Source organism: Chrysemys picta, chromosome 2, assembly GCF_011386835.1.
Source record: "Chrysemys picta bellii isolate R12L10 chromosome 2, ASM1138683v2, whole genome shotgun sequence".
NCBI lineage: Eukaryota > Metazoa > Chordata > Testudines > Emydidae > Chrysemys > Chrysemys picta.
Genome location: NC_088792.1, coordinates 269,634,602 through 269,648,520, shown reverse-complemented (window position 1 = coordinate 269,648,520; position 13,919 = coordinate 269,634,602).

Genomic DNA, 13,919 nt, shown 5'->3' with positions numbered 1-13,919 from the left:
GTGGCTACAGAACTTTTGGATGTGGAAAGCCACCTTCCTGGAACTGTGTGTGGAGCTCGCCTCAGCACTGTGGCACAAGGACACCAGAATGAGAGCTGCCCTATTGGTAGAGAAGCGTGTGGCAATTGCAGTGTGTAAGTATGCGACTCCACACTGCTACCGGATGGTCGCAAATCAGTTTGGAGTCGGGAAGTCAACCGTTGGGGCTGCGTTAATTCAAGTGTTCGGGGCACTTAATCGCATCCTGCCACGAAGTACCGTGACTCTGGGAAATGTGCATGTAATAGTGGACTGCTTTGCAGAAATGGGTTTCCCTAACTGTGGAGGGGCGATAGATGGCACATATATTCCAATTTTGGCAACAGAATACATCAATAAGATGAGGTACTTCTCCATGGTGTTGCAGGCGCTTCTGGATCACCATCAGCAATTCACTGACATCAACGCAGGGTGGTCCGGGAAGGTGCATGAAGGCCTGTATAGAAAGCTGCAAGCGGGGACTTTCTTTCTAGACCAGAAGATTACAGTTGGGAATGGATCCTGGGAGACACGGCATACCTCTTACAACCATGGCTCATGAAACCTTACACAGGAAAATTGGATAGTAGTAAGAAGTGGTTCAACAACAGGCTGAGTAGATACCGGATGACCGTGGAATGTGCCTTTGGCAGATTAAAGGTGCTCTGGCAATGTCTTTATGGCAGGTTAGATCTCAATGAGGGTAATATACCCATAGTCATAATCACGTGTTGTATGTTGCATAATCTTTGTGAAGCTAAGGCTGAAAGGTTTGGTCAGGGGTTGAGTGCTGAGGCAGACTGCCTGGCTGCTGATTTTGAGCAGCCAGATACCAGGGCTATCAGAAGGGCCCAGAGGGGGGTAATTCAAGGAAGACATTGTGAAATTTTGGGCCTTAAGTTCAAGTAAGCAAATGATTAAACTGCCTGTGTATGTCTTGGTAGTGTCTGCTATCTCAATTTGTAAGACACAAATAAAGATTAGTTATTTTTCAAAAACTTTGCTATTGTTTCAGAAAAAAAAACAATACACACACACACACACAGAATTGGTGGGAAAGGCGGTACCAGGGAAGAGCAGACTTTCAGAGCCAGCTATCATTTTGAAAGTTGTCCGAGGGGGTGGAGTGAACGGGAAACCGAGAACTTCAGGAAACCGGAAAGGAATGTGCAGGTAGAGATGGGGGGGCGGGGCATGGAAAAGAGTTCTGAATGAGCTTCATGGGGGGGGGGGGCGTGCATGCATCTGCTCAGTCTGCAGCATTATTAAGGACGTCAGCATCTGCGTTTGCTCCTCCATGATTTTAATCATCCACACAGTAGCATCCTTAACGAGCTCCTGATTTTCTTTTCTGTCCTGCCTTTCGGCTTCCCTTCACTCCCTGCGTTCCCTTTTCTCTGCATTGGAGAACTGCAGTACCTCTCGGAGAGGATCGGATTAAGGCAGGGGCTTTAGGGGCTGCAGCCCAGGGCCCTGCAAAAATAAATCACAGGCAGCGATCTCTGGGCCACTAAAAGGGGCTCTCAGGCAGGCTGCCTGCCTGCAACAGCCCCACGCTGCTCCCGAAAGCGGCTGGCTGCTGGCACATCTCTGCAGCCTGTGACAAGGGGAGGGGAGGTGGCTCCGCGTGCTGCCCCCACCCCCAGCACTGTCCCCGCAGCTTCCATTGCTCCCAAGGGGCGCACAGAGACATGCTAGCAGCCAGCCGCTTCTGGGAGCAGCGTGGGGCTATGGCAGACAGGAAGGCAGCCTGAGCACTGCTGCGCTGCCAGCCAGGAGCTGCTTGTGGTAAGCGCCTCCCAGCTGGAGCCTGCACCTTGCATCCCCTCTTCTACCCCAACCCCCTGTCACAGATCAGAATCCCCTCCTGCACCCAAGTTCCCTCCCAGACCCCGAAGCCCCTCCTGTGCCCCAATCCCCTGCCCCAGCCCCCTCCTGCACCAAACTCCCTCCCAGGAAAAAGACTTGTATACAGGGGCCCCACAAAATCTAATAGCCCCAGGCCCACAGGAGAGTTAATCTGGCCCTGCTCCCAGAACATGTCGTCTTTGCTCCATCTTGGGCGCTTTCTTAGGGCAGGTCTTCACTACCCGCTCGATCGGCGGGTAGTGATCGATCTATCGGGAGTCGATTGATGCGATAAAATCGATCCCCGATCGCGCTCCCCGTTGAATCCGGAATTCCAGCTCACAAGAGGCGGAAGCGGAGTCGATGGGGGAGTGGCAGCGGTCGACTCGCCGCTGTCCTCACGGCCAGGTAAGTCGACCTAAGATACGCCGACTTCAGCTACGCTATTCACGTAGCTGAAGTTGCATATCTTAGGTCGCCCCCCCCCCCCCCGCTAGTGTAGACCTGGTCTTATCTGGCGGAGATGTTCTGCTGGTGTGTGTGGGGGGTCCCTCAAGGCCACATCTGCAGAAGCACAAGAAACAATGCACAGAAGCATGATTGTTAAGTTCACGCACAGCATTGAAACATTTCAGTAAAATACACCTCAGGTAACATTACAATCACTCTCTCATTGATCCTGAGTAAGCGCACATCTTAGCAAATACCCAAAGCATGGTGAGTGTTGGCTGCGGGGGAGGGCTCTCTACATGGGGAAAATGCACTGTAGAAGGGTTGCGGTGCAACCGACTAGGGAAAAAATTCTAAATTCTCCCACATTTTCCACAGGTAGGGGTCATTGTAGCAGATCTCTCACTCCTGAGAGTAAGCAGAGAAGCAAGGAGCAGGGATTCCGCCCTGGATTCCGCCCTGGTCCCTATGCTGCTCGCCTGTGTGCTGCTTTGGTCCCTGCACAAGTGATTGCTGAATGGCACGGGAAAGTTTTGTACAATAGGGGAAGGAACAAAGCAGCTCTGCCAAGGAATCTTCAGCAGAGGAATGCCGAGAATCTCCAAGGAAGTTTCCTAGAGATCTCTCTGGAGGATTCCCATGAGATCTTGGCGTGCATCAACACCCTGCTCCGCTGTATTGATTAGCTGCGGAGGAAATGTCTGGCACACAGAAATACAGCCAGCCTTGTACATTTTTATACCCTGAACCCACCTCCACACTACACAAACCACAGCCACTTATCAGGCTTCTCCTCTCCTGCTTCTTGCTCACCTGAGAACAACTGCTGAGATTGGCTAGACACCTCCAGAGTGGTAAACAGTTCCTGGCTGCCTGCCCCACCAGGCGACCCTTTTGTGGGTTAAACAACATCATCTAACTCCTCCTCTTCATCAATGACTTCGTCCTCTGGGTTAGGTCCTCTTTCTGCCGCCTCCAGGCCTGCCAAAGTATCCATGGGGCTCTTGGCAGTGGAGGTGGGGTCACCACCAAGGATAGCATCCAGCTTCTTGGAGAACAGGCAGGTCTTGGGTGCAGCACCAGAGCGCAGGTTTGCCTCCCTTGCCTTATGGTACACCTGCCTCAGCTCCTTTATCTTTGCTCTGCACTGTAGCGTGTCCTGATCATAGCCCTTTTCGCACAAGCCTCGCACAAGTATCAAAATTCCTACGGCTGAAACACAGCTGGTATTGCACAGCCTCCTCTCCCCAAATACTGAGCAGATACAGCAGCTCCACAGCAGTCCAAGAGGGAGAGCCTTTGCTGCATGAAACCACTGTGGTCACCTGGGAAGATGTGACGAGACCTCTCCACGACGAGCAAACAGGAAATGGAATTTCAAAAATTCCCAGGGCTTTAAAGGGGGAGGGGCAGATGGTTGTTTACCTGGTTGCAGGACAACGGAGTTTAAACCGCTGACCAGAGCCGTCAGGATGGGCATTGTGGGACACCTCCTGGAGGCGAATTAAAGCAATAAAATCAAGCGTGGTGTCTACACTAGCACTTTGTCGACATAACTTTTGTGCAAAAAACCCTTATGTCTCTCGTCGGGGTGGTTTTATTTTGTTGCATTTTTGCCACCAAAGTCACATTGTAGTGTGTACACATCCACTGTTTTGGCGACAAAAGCTGCCTTTTGCCAACAAAACTCTGTAGTGTAGACAAGGCCTTAGAATGCTCTCATACCCACACCCTAGCCCCAAACTCCCACTGGGCCCCTGACACAGCCCAAACCCCACCACAATCCCACTCACACATATCCCTAACAAACGATCTCAGTGCCCCTCACACACACACCAACCCCTTGCGTCCTTGCATACATGTACACAGCAAACACCCCCTCAGAAAATCCACCACATCCCTTAGCCACCCTCTCTCACATACACCCAGCACTAACCACTAGTACTGAAGTTAAACAGGTTTCAGAGTAGCAGCCGTGTTAGTCTGTATGTGCAAAAAGAACAGGAGTACTTGTGGCACCTTAGAGACTAACAAATTTATTAGAGCATATCTGAGGAAGTGGACTATAGCCCATGAAAGCTTATGCTCTAATAAATTTGTTAGTCTCTAAGGTGCTACAAGTACTCCTGTTCTTTTTGAAGTTAAACAGAACATCTCCTCATTCCACAATTCATTCACATATACTAAAGTTACACAAATGATAAATCCCCATTCATTACTAAAATCAATGTGGCAGTATGACCCATTTCACATAATACACTCCACACAGATAGCACATATCAAAAATATGACATACTATATATGTATATGAAATTCATATGCCATTATACAGAAGTTACATATAGAAAAATTGCCCAACTCACAAAACAGCTTTTTTAAAATGAGGAATTGGTTTTTAAACAAAAGAAATGTGTTTGTTTGATTTTAATAGCAATGGATCTCGAACAATCCTGAAACTGAATCTAATGCTGGAATGGTTTCAGTTTGTTTCAACACATAATTATAAAGACCGCCATCTCTCCCAGCATACCAGTGTTGATGTTTTTATTAGCTCAGCTATCTTATTTTCTCACAAGAAATTGTATGTAGTTTGCACTTCAGGCTGTGTCTATACTGTCCTTTTTAATAAAATTTCTCATAGGTGCCAGCATTTTTACCACTATATTGTCTAACCTCATTTAGATACAGGTTTAGTGTTGATATTTCCTGACTTATGAGTGAGTCATTCACCTTGAAATGTCAATGTTCTTTTAATGTTGGAGTGCGGGGAGGTGTTGCATGGAATTTCCTATTTTTATGTGTAATCAATAATGCAGAAGGTCTTGTCTTATTCTCTGCACACCTTTCTATATCAGATGGAAGAAGGCAGTACTCCTTTGGAACCATTCTCTTTTCCCCATACATCTTTTCTAAGAGACATTAGGCCCTACAGCATTGCATACAAACTTTCCTAAACTATGCACATTAACAGAACCAATAGAACATTGGCAGATTGCTAAAGGATTGCATTACAAATCCAATAAATGTTCAGAAAGAACATTTAATAAAATGGACAAAACTTATCTTTGACAATTCACAACTAATTTCCACGAGATACTGATAGGCATATCTGCAACCCTACAACTATTTCCATACCAAATTAAAGTTGTAGGTTTTGTTTTTTTGTTTTATAATGAGAAATGTGTACTTTTTAATTTCCTCATTCTTGAAGATGGTTGATGCTTATAATAATATTGATAATATTGTTCAATTTGAAATAAAAATAGAGAGCAATACAGGCTTGAGATGAAGTATTTGAAATAAATCAACACTAATCATTTTTGAGGAGGACAGGAGAGCAACATGCATATACCTGATCATTCTGAATAAGATATATTGAAAATGTTTATCTGTATGGGGTATAATTTAAATTAACTAACAGCTGCAAAGTCTTCCACGCAGAAGGACCCTTTGGCCTGCATGGGGCCCCATTAACTGCAGTTGGGTTCCTCACTGATATAAGGTACACCTTTGCAAAACAGCTTGCTTGATAGGAGTTTATATTGCTATTTTCATGTTGCTTTCAAGGAGTTAAGCCAATGGTCCCCAAACTGTGGGGCATACCCTCTTAGGGGGGATGCATGCGGAGGAATGTTCGGGGGGGGAAGTGGCGGGGCCTGGGCCAGCCCCCAAGGGGATAGATGGGGAGGGAGCAGTACCCAGCCCCTCTCTGCCCACAGTTCCACTCCAGCTCAGGCCCTGCCCCCAGCTGAGGCCCCGGCTTTGGCTCCGCTCCTGACTGCAGCTCCTGCTCTCAGCTGCGGCCGCCGTGGCTTCGCTCCCAGCCGCAGCTCCAGCCTCAGTCCCCAGGGGGTGGGGGCAGACAGATTACATTACGGATAAGGGAGGATCCACGACATAAAAAGTTTGGGGACTACTGAGTTAAGCGTTAAACGCAGTGGACTAGATTCACAGTGATTCATAGATTCAAGGCCAGAAGGGACCACTGTGATCATCTAGTCTGACCTGCTGAGAAATAGAGGCCAGAGAACTTACTCCAAATAATTCTTGTTTGAAATACATATGGATGTTTACACAAACTAATTTAGGCACACAAGTACCATCAGGTGCATGTGCATATATATGTGTTGGGTCTTGTGTGTAAAGCAACTCCAACTTTTGTGTGCCCATCAAATGTAAGGTCTAAAGTGGGTCAGAGCAAATGAGTATACAAATTTTTGTACATACACTTCTGAAAATCTGGCCCAGTGTTTAACATTTCTGCTGTTATTTTTAAAAACCTTCTAAGCTTGATATAGCAAGCATATAGTATGTGTAAAGATAACATCAATTGTATATTTACACTTTGTGCTCCCAAATGTGGTGATGATCATTTGGAATAATGAACCAAATTCTGCTCAGTTACTCTGGTTTGGAACCTCACTGAAGTCAATGGGGTTGTATACATGAAGTGACTGTTCCACTGTGGGTAAATACTTACTAGTCATTGGGTGAAAAGGAAAGTGAGCACCGCTTTCTGTATTTTTCACTCCATGCATCTGATGAAATAGGTTTTAGTCCACGAAAGCTTATGCCCAAATAAATTTGTTAGTCTCTAAGGTGCCACAAGGATTCCTCATTGTTTTTGCTGATACAGACAAACATGGCTACCACTCTGAAATGTGAGAATGACTGTAGTTCAGTGATAAAGGCACCTACCTGGCAGTGGGAGACCCTGGGACAACTCTCTCTGTTTCAATCACTCTTTCATTATTTATTCAACAGCTTGAACAGGAGAGGTTGAGGGAACCGCCATATCAGAATATCCCATTGCTCAGTACACCCACCTAGTAGGGGAGAGATCCCTGTTCAAATCCATTCTTCCTCTCTGGCAGGGGATGGGGAGAATTGAACCTGGGTCTCTCATATCCCAGGTGAATGTTCTAGCTATTGGGCTAAAGTTATAAGCTGGGTTCTATTTCTAGATAGATTCTGAACTGGACCCAATCCACTAGCTGAGCATACCTATTGGATCTGACCCTGCAGATGACTTTGGCAGTTGAATACCTATCTTCCCCTGATTCATGACTCGCTCTGGCACTTACATGGGAGCTAGACCTTGAGGGAGGCAGCAGTGCACATGCTCAGAGGCAGAAACATAGGCACTTGGGGAACTTTCCCCTGAAATCTTAGGTGCTAAACTAAGTTTAGGTGCCTACTGCGTTCAGAAGGAGTGAGGCTAATCCTGGGATTTAGGGCCTAAGACTGGACCTTAAGCACCTAAATTCCCTTGTGAATCTGAGCCTTAGTTTCTTGCTATATAAATTGGATATAATAATTACCTGCCAAATTGCATTCTGAAAATTAATTAGTGTTTGAAAAGTACTTTGAGATTAGAGCCAGCTGAGGATTTGTTGACAAAATGAATTGTGCAAAAATGTTGTAAATTTTTTTACAAAGGATTTTTACTGCTTTATAGCCAGCTCATCGATTGGTCAAAATTTATGAACATTTTCAAAAATTGTTCACTACACTTTTTCTACATTTTTTTAACCAGCTGTGTTTGAGCTTGTTGGTGAGAAGTGATGTATAAATGAAAAGCATCAAGTATGGACTGCAACAGTTTGCTTGAGCTGCAGCTGGTTTAACAAAATGAACGCAAATAAACTGGACATAAACAAGAGACATTTGCTGGAGCTCAAAACACTCCTTAAACTTGCATATTAAGGAATGCCCTGGTATAACCACACACTTCTCAAACCAGGCCCTCTATATCTTGTCACCTCCTGAAGTCAAATTTGTGGGCTTCTGTGGCCTTATGAAACTGCCACATCTACATCAGCTGTTGGGGGAAAACAGCTGACTCATGATGACTACATTTATTGCTCAGGTACTATAATGGGCTCTACACCCACAGGGCAATAGAGTTGCCGTAAGGCCAGCACTTAGATTGCACATTATAAAAAGACAGGATTCTGCAAAATCCACATTCTTAAAGGTAAAGAAAAAGAAAAATGGGGGAAGACTTTGTGGTTGCATTCCTGTTTCTAGCTACAAATTCCTGAGAAGCATGTAAATGTATTTAGGGACCCTTTTCCCTGTGTGGCCAGATGTTAATTTAGCCAGATCCAAAAAACAAAAGTTATGTAAGAATTATAAACACGTGCTATTTGTTAAGAGACTCAACTCAAAATTTGGGTACTGAAAAATCAAAGTTGGTACACAGCTTGAAAATAATGAAATAATTAGCTGTCTTACTGTATTTCAAAAAGAGCTTTTTCCCCCCTTCTAAAGGCTTAAATCTTTTTGAACCAGTGATTTGAAAATGATTTAACACTTCTTATTGAAAAGCTCTGTGCAATAGCTCATTATTTTATCACCGGGTTTTTCACATTAGTAAGAGTGAGGATTTTTGTTCACTGGACTGGAATGAATGAGAACTGTGAAAGGAAATTGGAGTTCAGGGCAAAGGGTTGTTTTTTTTATTCCCCTCACTGAATGATTTTCTAGCGTTAGATAGCAATTAAAAAGGAATGTACAAACATTAATCTAAGTATTACTGTTTGATACACTGAGTATGCAGATGACATCCAGCCTCCTATAGAGGGACAAATTCTGTCCTCAGGTATGCTTGTGTAAAATGTTAATAGGTTTGTAACATGTGTACTGACTACAAGGTCAATAAAATACATTTAGTGGGTACTGCACGTAAAGACTTCATAAGGCTAATGTAGTGCCCATCTTTAAAAAAGGGAAGAAGGAGGATCCGGGGAACTACAGGCCAGTCAGCCTCACCTCAGTCCCTGGAAAAATCATGGAGCAGGTCCTCAAGGAATCAATTATGAAACATTTAGAGGAGAGGAAAGTGATCAGGAACAGTCAGCACGGATTTACCAAGGGGAAGTCGTGCCTGACTAACCTAATTGCCTTCTATGATGAGATAACTGGCTCTGTGGATGAGGGAAAGCAGTGGATGTGTTATTCCTTGACTTTAGCAAAGCTTTTGATACGGTCTCCCACAGTATTCTTGCCAGCAAGTTAAAGAAGTATGGGCTGGATGAATGGACTGTAAGGTGGATAGAAAGCTGGCTAGATCGTCAGTCTCAATGGGTAGTGATCAATGGCTCCATGTCTAGTTGGCAGCCAGTTTCAAGCGGAGTGCCCCAAGGGTCGGTCCTGGGGCCGGTTTTGTTTAATATCTTTATTAATGATCTGGAGGATGGTGTGGACTGCACTCTCAGCAAGTTTGCAGATGACACTAAACTGGGAGGCGTGGTAGATACACTGGAGGGTAGGGATCGGATACAGAGGGACCTAGACAAATTAGAGGATTGGGCCAAAAAAGGTTCAACAAGGACAAGTGCAGAGTCCTGCACTTAGGACGAAAGAATCCTATGCACTGCTACAGACTAGGGACCAAATGGCTAGGTAGCAGTTCTGCAGAAAAGGACCTAGGGGTCACAGTGGACGAGAAGCTGCATATGAGTCAACAGTGTGCTCTTGTTGCCAAGAAGGCTAATGGCATTTTGGGCTGTATAAGTAGGGGCATTGCTAGCAGATCAAGGGACGTGATCGTTCCCCTTTATTCGACATTGGTGAGGCCTCATCTGGAGTACTGTGTCCAGTTTTGGGCCCCACACTACAAGAAGGATGTGGAAAAATTGGAAAGAGTCCAGCGGAGGGCAACAAAAATGATTAGGGGTCTGGAGCACATGACTTATGAGGAGACGCTGAGGGAACTGGGATTGTTTAGTCTCCAGAAGAGAAGAATGAGGGGGGATTTGATAGCAGCCTTTAACTACCTGAAGGGGGGGTTCCAAAAAGGATGGAGCTCGGCTGTTCTCAGTGGTGGCAGATGACAGAACAAGGAATAATGGTGTCAAGTTGCAATGGGGGAGGTCTAGGTTGGATATTAGGAAACACTATTTCACTAGGAGGGTGGTGAAGCACTGGAATGCGTTACCTAGGGAGGTGGTGGAATCTCCTTCCTTGGAGGTTTTTAAGGCCTGGCTTGACAAAGCCCTGGTTGGGATGATTTAGTTGGGATTAGATCCTGCTTTGAGCAGGGGGTTGGACTAGATGACCTCCTGAGGTCCCTTCCAACCCTGATATTCTATGATTCTATGATCCTAAACCTGCACCTGTTGTTTTGCAATTTGATATAGATGGACTTTTGCACATGATACTAGAAGCATGAATGATATTTAAAGACCAGAGCAGTTTTGCTGCTTGAGGCTTAATGTAAGAAAGTTACAATTACAGTTTCACATTATAATTAAAGACACAGGTAAAATCTTTGCCAAGAACAAACAGTTTATATCTGCATCTGCTACTTCTGAGCAAAATAATGAAAACACAGCAAAGTAGAAGCTCCTTTGAAAAAGAAGAGCCACTGACTATAACAGTAGTAGAAAATGTTTGCAGATGCCTGAGGGACATCTTTTTGATATTTTAATAATTGGCTCTCTTCCCTTTTCCCCTGTCCAGAAAAAAGCACATGTCCAAGATTCAGCTAGCAAACACAAACCTCAGAAAACTGTGTTTACCCTTTGATCTTCTACTTCTCTGCACTGCAAGCCATGAGTTTAGTTTTCACTTTTGAAACCAAGTAAAAAGTGTGTGGAAAGTGATTTATTCCTATTAAATACTGACAAGTCACATGGTAATAATTTATTTCTGTGTAAAAAAACAAAACTATTTTTATTTCACATTTCTAAGACATGTATCACCAGAGTATCTAGGTACCCATTATATAACAATTCTCTCAAAAGGGAGATGAAGATCTCTTACCCATTGTCTGGCAAAACATGCTCACTTAAAAAAGGAACAGATTCAGGAGAATGTTTCCTCTGTACAAGGTAAACTATACAACGGCATTTGCGAGGAAAAAAAGACACTGCAAAGTGCTTTAAGGATCCAGTAATAATGATCTCTAGGGGAAAACATACAAAATAGTAAAGTATATGTAAAGTAAAATATAGCAAAGTAGTATAGCAGTAGCTATAAAAATGTCAGTTTATCCTGGGCTGACAGTCAGTGTTTCTGGATTTGTTATGGTTCTTACTGCTCTTTAGAAGTTTGTAGTAAATAAAATACTAGACCTGCTAGTGCATTGTAACATCATTTTTAAAAAAATCCTAAATAGTAACTTTCCTGATGATTCTATTTTATATATTGTTTTCCATAGCTAAGGAAAATGAAAGTATTTTACACTCTAGATGCATGTAGTCACTGATTATGTAGGTAGAGAACTTAAGGATCCGATCCGGCTCCCCGGTGACTTTGGTGAGGCAAGTTCATACCCCATTTACTTAGTTTCTGATAAATCTTGAACACTGGAACCTGTTTTGCTTTGAGAGAAAATGTGGGGAAAGACACCAAAGTCCCCTTTGTCTTTCATTGGAACTTGGACAGAGACACCACAGTGGAAGAGGTCATTAGGAGTTCTGGTTCTCGTGATGTTTTGGCCCATAATGCATGAGTGCTACCAAATGATTCATATTGATCATCTTTTTAACCAGTAACATTTTGGAATGCAAATATTAATCTATTGGCAGCTTCCAACAAATATATCTGAAAACCCTTGCTCCCACCCTCAAGTAGAATTGTTTCTTACAAGTGTATTTGTAATACCTTTTACATAGAAGAAGTAGGAAAATACCAAATGGATCTGATCTTACAAAAGTTTTGTACATGCAGCTCAGTTAGAATGATTATTTATTTGTCTTTTGGTTATGATAAAGTGTATCGAGAAAGAATGATATGTCAGTGCACAGATATCTAACATCAGAGATCTAGAACTGACAAGCTAGGTGCCGTTACTTGAATTTACCAAGCCACTTAGAGTGCCAGGTTAAAACAACACCTTCAAATGTGCTTAGAAACAAACTGGAATCTGATGCTGACTATGAGCACATCTTTAATTTGCTCCCTGTGGGAAACACTGCTAAAAAAGTGAGCGGCAACATTCTACACCAGTTGAAGTTTCTAAGCGGTCTTCAAGTATCACTCCCTGTAGGGTTTGTTTTAGTAACCTAATCTGGATGGGGGGGAAAAGCACACGGTAACTGTGGTGAGATCTGCATCCGAAAGACAAGATAATAACATTCTAGCTAAGCATATACACATCTTGGCAACTGCTGCTGTCAGATATTCAGCAGCCATCTAGGCTATAATTACAAGATCACCCCCCCTTGTCTGGCTCTCTAACAAAAAGCAGGCAGATATTCCCAAATGAAGGAGCTCTCTACTGGTTTCCCTCAGTCTAATATCATCTCTGTCTTTCCTGGGCTGAATGTGACCCAGCTATGTTTTCCTGTGGGTCCCAATCTGACTACACTGAGAAAACCAATCAACATTGCTGACACAGAGCTGGGTGTCTCCTGCCTACTGAATGCACCAAAGCCCACACTATCTCCCCAAGTAGTCTCTTAGGGCTTGGCTACACTTGCGAGTTACAGCGCAGTAAAGGAGCCCGGGGCGCCCTAGCTCACTACCCATCCACACTGGCAAGGTACGTAGAACGCTCTGACTCCGCGGCTAGAGAGCTGCTGGTACTCCACCTCGGCGAGTGGAATAACGTTTGCTGCGCCCCCGCTGGAGCGCCGCAGTGCCAGTCTGGATGAGGTGTTGCATTACTGCACTCTGATCAGCCTCCGGAAACATCCCATAATCCCCTTAAGTCAAGTGGCCACTCTTGCCATTGTTTTGTAATCACTGCAGGAGTGCAGATATGCCCTTTGAAAGCTCTGTTTCTGACAGCCGGCATGCTTATCTACTCCAAGACAAAGCAACCATTACTGTGGAATGCTGTGTGTGAGTGAGAGAGAGGCGGGGGGGGGGGGGCGGTCTGTTGCTGTCTGAACTTACAAGACAGCATGCTGACATGCTCTCAGCCCCCCAAAAACCAACTCTCTCCACCCCCACATACACACAACACACTCCCTGTCACACTCCACCCCACACCCCCCATTTGAAAAGCACGTTGCAGCCACTTTGCATGCTGGCATAGCTACCACAATGCACTGCTCTCTGTGGCTGTTGCAAGAGCTGCTAATGTGGCCACGCCAGTGTGCTTGCAGCTGTCAGTGTGGACAGATGGTAGCGCTTTCCCTATTGCGCTCTACGAAGGCTGGTTTAACTCAAAGTGCTCTACATCTGCAAGTGTAGCTGTGCCCTTACACATACTGAATGGAGGGAATGACAAGGCTCTACCTGGGCCTGCATGCATATGCAGCACAATGCCAAATTAATTCATTACTGCCAAATGCAAGGTAATGCACATGGGAAGGAATCATTTGAACTATCCATATACATGGCTGGGTTTTCATTTAACTATAATCACTAGGGTTAAAAAAACCAAGTGTCATTTGTGGGCAGCTCAGGTGAAACCTCTGCTCATTGTGTAGTAGCAGTAAAAAAACCAAACAAACAAAAATACCAACAACAGGATAAAAATAAATATGAGAACAATTGTGATGTTCTTATAGGTACCCTACCAAATTCACAGCCATGAAAAACGCATCACGGACCGTGAAATCTGGTCTCCCCTGTGCAATCTGGTCTTTTGTGTACTTTTACCATATATTATACAGGTTTCATGGGGGAGACCAGAGTTTCTCAAA